Consider the following 7,684-nt stretch of genomic DNA (forward strand, 5'->3'; position numbering starts at 1 on the left):
CGGCCAAGCGGCGCTTTGCTCCGGCTTCGCCTGCATTTATTTATTTCCTCTCTGGGGGGAAGTGCCCCATTGCCAGCCCTGGAGGGGCGCCCCCAAGCCAGGGCAAGCGCCCCCCCTCCCGGGCCCATCTCTGCCAGGCTTTCGGTCCTTGGGACTGTGCTGCAAGGGGGGGGGCGATGATTAGGGACAGCTGGGGGGAGTGGGGGAGGAACAGCTCTAGTTATCCAGTGGGGCCAGCTCTCCTGAGTTTACCGAGAGTCTCCCATTACCGGGTGTGCTTCCTAAAGCCCCAGCTCCTGGAGTCAGGTGAGCCAAAGAGACTCACTGCCTTCATTCAATACAAAGTAAAGTTAGTAGTCCTCCTGGCTGCAACTAACCACTTGGAACAGTGACCCAAGTGTCCATCCCCCCTACGGGCTTATAAACCAGAAGCCGAAGACAGAGCACCCACCTTTGTTATTTTTGTAAACGGTTGTGATTCTTTGTGGGCTGATTGATGATTCTGCGAAAGGTGGGGTTGGGAATTCGGTCTTTTAGGTTCTAATAGGACCCTCACCACTGGAGTAGCCGAGAGCCTCACCAATGTTGATGCGTTTATCTTCTCAGCACCCGCGGGCAGACCACTACCCCCAAGTCTCAGCTAGGGAACTCAGGCAGGGCGGGGCCAAGGGCCAGACTTTTAAAGCTATTTAGGTGCTTAAAGATGGGCTAATATTCTAGCCCAAAGCAACTTGTCCAAGGTCACCCAAGGACCTGGGCCAGATGTCCTGAGTCCTAGGTGAATACCCTAACCCGTGGGCATCCTTCCTCTGGCCCACTGTCTGTTTCACACTGGCTGCTGAGCAGTCATCGGACAGTCGCAATTGTTCTCTACCCACCCAGTTTGGATTCAGGCTGGTGAGTAACCCCCTATGCCCCAGCATTGTGAGCAGTTACCAGGTGTGATCACCTCCCCCACAGGGGTGTTTGCAAAGCATTAGCAGAAAGGGTTCTGTGAGGTGAAAGAAAGTTTAATGTTGTTGTTGAATATTTTCCTTGTTGTAAATAATAACACCAAAAAATTGGATCAAGCTATGGCCATGCAAAGACAAAGAACTGTTCATCCCCGAGAGAAGCGTGTGGAATCCCTGCCCAGAACCGCCATGGAAACAATAAGAGAGATTAAAAAGAGAAACCGTGTGCGGCGTGAGCTCCCAGCCAGGTCCCCCGGCTCTTGTCTGGGCTGACCCTTGGGTTGATCAGTAATGCATTCTTACAGGACACATGCATCCACGTCCTTAGTCCAGCCTGCACGGAAAGGACAGATTCCTTTGTCCAAAGTCTCATTATGCACGTTCCTGCTGACGCTGTTGCTGCCCCTTGAAATAGGCTCCCCTCCTGATCCTGCGGAGAGACACTCTGTCCCTCTCCACACTGTTAGTCTTTGCAGCCAAGCTTCCCTGGGCGCCTTCCGTCCATTAATAGAGCTTCGTTCCTGGTGTTCTGCAGCAGGAAGGCAACGAAAGGGTTAAGCACAGTCCCACCTCTTGTGTGCTCCACCTGTCCTCACACCAGGGAACCTGCCCAGGACCTTTGTCCTGGTAGTGCTATCTCTACCCTCCTGCAGCCTGTGCTCTCTTCCCCCTCCTGGGGCCCCTAAATCCATAGGGGGGCATCTTGGCTGATCCCGGGGGCCTCTATGTCCGTGACGCTCACGCGGTGAGGCTGGAGTCACGCCTGCCACTCTGCTGGTGGCCCAGAGCTGCAACCCGTGTGGCCACTGCCACCCTGGTCTGCAGAGAGCCCTGCCTCCTGCTGGAAAGGCCAGAGATCAAGGGAAAGGGCATTTCAGCTCCAGCGGACACCCTCATTTATGAGGCCCAAGCCCCAGGGCTGGCGCAGCTTGGGGGGCTGGGGTAAAGGTAACATCCCCTGCACCTTTCAAAGTCTGATTTTGCCTCCTGTTGCCACCCAGCTCTCCACCCGGCTGGTGCAGCGGGGTTTCCGAGGGGCCAGTCAGTGTGGCTTTGGGGGCCCCTCAGGCAACCAAGCACACAAGCAGGGCCCTAGTCCATTAATAGGCCAAACTGGGTTATTTCCCTGCTGCTGTGCTGTGATTAGGTGTGAGGACGGGGCAGGACGTCAGCAGACCTGGATTCTATTCGTGGCTGCTGCTGACTGACGTGGCGGGCAACCTTGCGCAAGCCACTTCCCCTGGCTGTGCGATGGGGGTAATGACCCTGACCTGCTCCCAGGGATGTCACAACCGTCGACAGCTGTTTGTTCAGGGCTTGGAACAGGCAACCCGCTGCATCAGTGCCAAGTGTTATTGAAGAGTTGTAGCAGCCACTGGTGAGCTGGGCCGGGGCCCTGTTGTGCCAAGCTCTGTGCAGACACGAAGAGACATAGAATCATAGAATATAAGGGTTGGAAGGGACCCCAGAAGGTCATCTAGTCCAACCCCCTGCTCGAAGCAGGACCAATTCCCAGTTAAATCATCCCAGCCAGGGCTTTGTCAAGCCTGACCTTAAAAACCTCTAAGGAAGGAGATTCTACCACCTCCCTAGGTAACGCATTCCAGTGTTTCACCACCCTCTTAGTGAAAAAGTTTTTCCTAATATCCAATCTAAATCTCCCCCCCTGCAACATCCCGCAGTCCTCGCCCTAGCAGCTCCTAGTGCAGCGCAAGCAGGAAAGGAGCTGCCAAGGAGGCCAGGCAGCCGGGGCGGGGGCTGGTGGGCAGCATTAGTCGTGTGCGTGTGATGATAACATGATGCCCAGCCCGTGGCTGAGCGAGCAGAGTTGTTTGTTAGTTTGGCTGGGGCAGGTGGGGATGTAACAAGGGGGGCTGGGAGCAGGTGGGGAGGTGAGTGTGGTGGGGACGGGGGCGTGAGGAGGGAGGCAAAGAGAGGACAGGGCAGCAAAAAGCCAGCGCTGTGAACCTGAGCAGAGCTTATCAACTGCAGGTAGGTGTCTGCTCTCAGGAGGCAGCTGTGAGGGGGATTCCAGGGCCAGAAGCCACCTCAGAAGCTCCCCCCGATGGTCCCAACAGGTGAGTTGGAGCTGGGCTGCGTGGGGAAGAGAGCCAGGTGTCTAGTGGTCTCTGAGGTCAGGCAGACAGGAGTGGCTGAGTCCATGAAGGAGCTGGGGGTTCAGGTGAGGCTGGGCAGGCTGTGGAGGGGGCTGGGAGGGCACTGAGGGCTCTGAAAGATGAAGATGAAGCATGACAAGACTGACCCATTTTGGGTATCCACAGACAAATGGCTGAGTTAACCGAAATGCCCCACTTTGCCTCAGACTTTCTTCTTCGCATCCAAACGCCCTGGCCTGCACGCCATCATCTGCGCCGGTGGAACCTGGCCAGCTCAGAGTGATGGCGTCCCACCGTCGGGCTGGGCAGGGCGCTGGGAAGGGGCCGAGTCCATGTGATGAACAGCGTGGCAAGTCGGGAGCTCCCCACCCTCACGCTGTGAGATGGTGGGTCAAAGTCCTTTTTTGTCTCCTTATTTATTACACAAGGCAATTGCTTCTGCCTCGTTCACTTAATGAAACACGTTTTTAATATCTCACTGAGTCAGTACTCAGTGATCCTTTGTGCTTCTCTGCCCTGGATCACCAACCGCCTCCTGCAACAAGCCTGACCTGTGGCGCCCTCTGCATGTGTTTGTCTGGGAGCCAGAGTCCCCCCGTGTGCCAACCTCCAAATCGCACCTGGTTCAAGGAGCTCTGCCAAGGCTCTGCCAATTGGTTCGTGGTCACTGCCGGCTTACCAGAGTTGCCAGTTCCCTTGCTGGAGGGCAGTGGGTGGGCACAGGCGGCGGGAGAAGGGAGCAGCAGCAGGCAGGGCCAGGCGTGCTGGCACAGCCTAAGAACCCGGCCTGTAGAAGAGATGAAGAATGACGTTTGCATCCTTCTCAGGAGAGCTGCTGGGCATGTTACAAAAACAAACCCCATTGCACTGGGGGAAAAACACATTTCACAACCCCAGCAGCAGCTTAGCGGGAGCTGCAAAGTCAAACTGGCCTGGGTGGTTTTTCCTGGGCGTGGTGCTGGAACCCAAGGTCCCAGTTCACAGCCTTTCCATTTCAACAAAGACAATACAGGAAATGCCAGCATGGTGGGGAAGGGAGGGGAGGGGGCATGTTCTCAAACAGCATACGACAGGCATTCCCCAAGAGGAATTCAGGCATTTTCTGGAGGTGGACTTGGGCATGGACGAGATGCAAAGCTTTCCCGCCCCCACCCCCCACATGGCACAGAGCACTCAGATAGGCCCATTCAAATCAAAGATATTTCCTCAGGTCACCAGGCTGCTGGTCACTTAAAAGGTGAATAGCCAGGCATCTGCCAGGGGTCACTGTGATGGGCTGAATGGGCTTCATGAGTTGGCCCAGATCGGGGGGGGGGGGGTTGGACAAGTGGAACGTGGTGGGTTCCATGGGACATTCTGAGCTGACCCAGGTCCGGGGTGCTGGGCTGGCTAGAGATAGGCCGTGCTGCGGCAAGGTAGGTTGAGTGTTTTGGGCTGGACTGGTGGGTGGATCAGGACTAGTGTTGCTGTCTGTCCCAAGTTTGCAGGCTAGGCTTTAAGTTCAGGAGACTGTTCCATTGCCAGGAGCTCCAGAACATCCAAAATCCTTCTCTTCCAGCTCTCTGAGGGCAAAAGTGTAGTGAGGAAGAAATAGACCCATTCCTCCCTGGGATCTGCCTGAGAGGAGGTACACTAAGGGCTGCATTAAGGAGGCTGTGTTGGTGAGTATCTGAGTGTCTGTTGTGAGGACAGTTTGTCCGTGTGCTTGATTGGTTGTTTGAAAAGTGTGAATTGGGAGTGCAAGAAGCCTGGGAAACAAGCAAGGAGACTGGGAAGTCCTGGCACAGTCAAGGAACTATGATGTGATTGGAATAACAGAGACTTGGTGGGATAACTCACATGACTGGAAGAGGTTTCAGAGTAACAGCCGTGTTAGTCTGTATTCGCAAAAAGAAAAGGAGGACTTGTAGCACCTTAGAGACTAAGATGGATATAAACTGTTCAGGAAGGACAGGCAGGGCAGAAACGGTGGGGGAGTTGCATTGTATGGAAGAGAGCAGTATGACTGCTCAGAGCTCCAGTATGAAACTGCAGAAAACCTGAGAGTCTCTGGATTAAGTTTAGAAGTGTGAGCAACAAGGGTGACGTCGTGGTGGGAGTCTGCTGTAGACCACCGGACCAGGGGGATGAGGTGGACAAGGCTTTCTTCCAGCAAGTAATGGAAGTTACTAGATCACAGGCCCTGGTTCTCATGGGAGACTTCAATCACCCTGATAGCTGCTGGGAGAGCAATACAGAGGTGCACAGATAATCCAGGAAGTTTTTGGAAAGGGTAGGGGACAATTTCCTGGTGCAAGTGCTGGAGGAACCAACTAGGGGCAGAGCTGCTCTTGACCTGCTGCTCACAAACCGGGAAGAATTAGTAGGGGAAGCAAAAGTGGATGGGAACCTGGGAGGCGGTGACATGAGATGGTCGAGTTCAGGATCCTGACACAGGGAAGAAAGGAGAGCAGCAGAATACAGACCCTGGACTTCAGAAAAGCAGACTTTGACTCCCTCAGGGAACTGATGGGCAGGATCCCCTGGGAGAATAACATGAGGGGGAAAGGAGTCCAGAAGAGCTGGCTGTATTGTCAAGAATCCTTATTGAGGTTACAGGGACAAACCATCCCAATGTGTAGAAAGAATAGTAAATATGGCAGGCGACCAGCTTGGCTTCACAGTGAAATCCTTGCTGATCTTGAACACAAAAAAGAAGCTTACAAGAAGTGGAAGATTGGACAAATGACCAGGGAAGAGTATTCAGAATTGATTCAGCTCCCAGACTACTGCACTGGGCAGCACAGCATGGGGAGGAGGTGACCAGCCCCCTGTGGAGAAAGAAGTGATTTGGGACTATTCAGAAAAGCTGGACAAGCACAAGTCCGTGGGGCCGGATGCGCTGCATCCGAGAGTGCTAAAGGAGTTGGCGGATGTGATTGCAGAGCCATTGGCCATTATCTTTGAAAACTCGTGGTGATCGGGGGAGGTCCCGGACGACTGGAAAAAGGCTAATGTAGTGCCCATCTTTAAAAAAGGGAAGGAGGAGGATCCGGGGAACTACAGGCCAGTCAGCCTCACCTTAGTCCCTGGAAAAATCATGGAACAGGTCCTCAAGGAATCAATTCTGAAGCACTTAGAGGTGAGGAAAGTGATCAGGAACAGTCAGTATGGATTCACCAAGGGCAAATCATGCCTGACTAATCTAATTGCCTTCTATGATGAGATAACTGGCTCTGTGGATGAGGGGAAAGCAGTGGACGTGTTGTTCCTTGACTTTAGCAAAGCTTTTGACACAGTCTCCCACAGTATTCTTGCCAGCAAGTTAAAGAAGTATGGGCTGGATGAATGGATTATAAGGTGGATAGAAAGTTGGCTAGATTGTCGGGCTCAATGGGTAATGATCAATGGCTCCATGTCTAGTTGGCAGCCGGTATCAAGTGGAGTGCACCAAGGGTCTGTTCTGGGGCCGGTTTTGTTCAATATCTTCATAAATGTTCTGGTGGATGGCGTGGATCGCACCCTCAGCAAGTTTGCAGATGACACTAAACTGGGAGGAAAGGTAGATACCCTGGAGGGCAGGGATAGGATACAGAGGGCCCTAGACAAATTAGAGGACTGGGCCAAAAGAAATCTGATGAGGTTCAACAAGGACAAGTGCAGAGTCCTGCACTTAGGACGGAAGAATCCAATGCACCGCTACAGACTAGGGACCGAATGGCTAGACAGCAGTTAGGCAGAAAAGGACGTAGGGGTTACAGTGGACAAGAAGCTATATATGAGTCAAGAGTGTGCCGTTGTTGCCAAGAAGGCCAATGGCATTTTGGGATGTATAAGGAGGGGCATTGCCAGCAGATTGATGGATGTAATCATTCCCCTCTGTTCGACATTGGTGAGGCCTCATCTGGAGTACTGAGTCCAGTTTTGGGCCCCACACTACAAGAAGGATGTGGAAAAATTGGAAAACGTCCAACAGAAGGCAACAAAAATGATCAGGGAACTGGAACACATGAGTTATGAGAAAAGGCTGAGGGAACTGGGATTGTTTAGTCTGCGGAAGAGAAGAATGAGGGGGGATTTGATAGCTGCTTTCAACTACCTGAAAGGGGATTCCAAAGAGGATGGCTCTAGACTGTTCTCAGTGGTAGCTGATGACAGAACAAGGAGTAATGGTCTCAAGTTGCAGTGGGGGAGGTTTAGGTTGGATATTAGGAAAAGCTTTTTCACTCAGAGGGTGGTGAAACACTGGAATGGGTTACCTAGGGAGGTGGTGGAATCTCCTTCCTTAGAGATTTTTAAGGTCAGGCTTGACAAAGCCCTGGCTGGGATGATTTAGTTGGGGATTGGTCCTGCTTTGAGCAGGGGGTTGGACTAGATGACCTCCTGAGGTCCCTTCCAACCCTGATATTCTGTGATTCTATGATTCTCCCTGTGCACAGACAGGTCTCTATAGCCTCAGGGTATGGTGTATGGAAAATTTTGATAGAATTCTGCTCTATCACTTTAAATTCTCTGGGGTTTTGCAGGTCCTGCTTGCAGGTGGAGGACTCTGTAGGGCAGCATGCGACCTGGGCCAGACACCCTAGAGTGAGGAGGGTTGAGTTGTGCCTCTGCCTGCCTTAGGGAGCAGCCTGC

The sequence above is a fragment of the Caretta caretta genome, chromosome 12 (genome assembly GCF_965140235.1).
Source record: "Caretta caretta isolate rCarCar2 chromosome 12, rCarCar1.hap1, whole genome shotgun sequence".
NCBI lineage: Eukaryota > Metazoa > Chordata > Testudines > Cheloniidae > Caretta > Caretta caretta.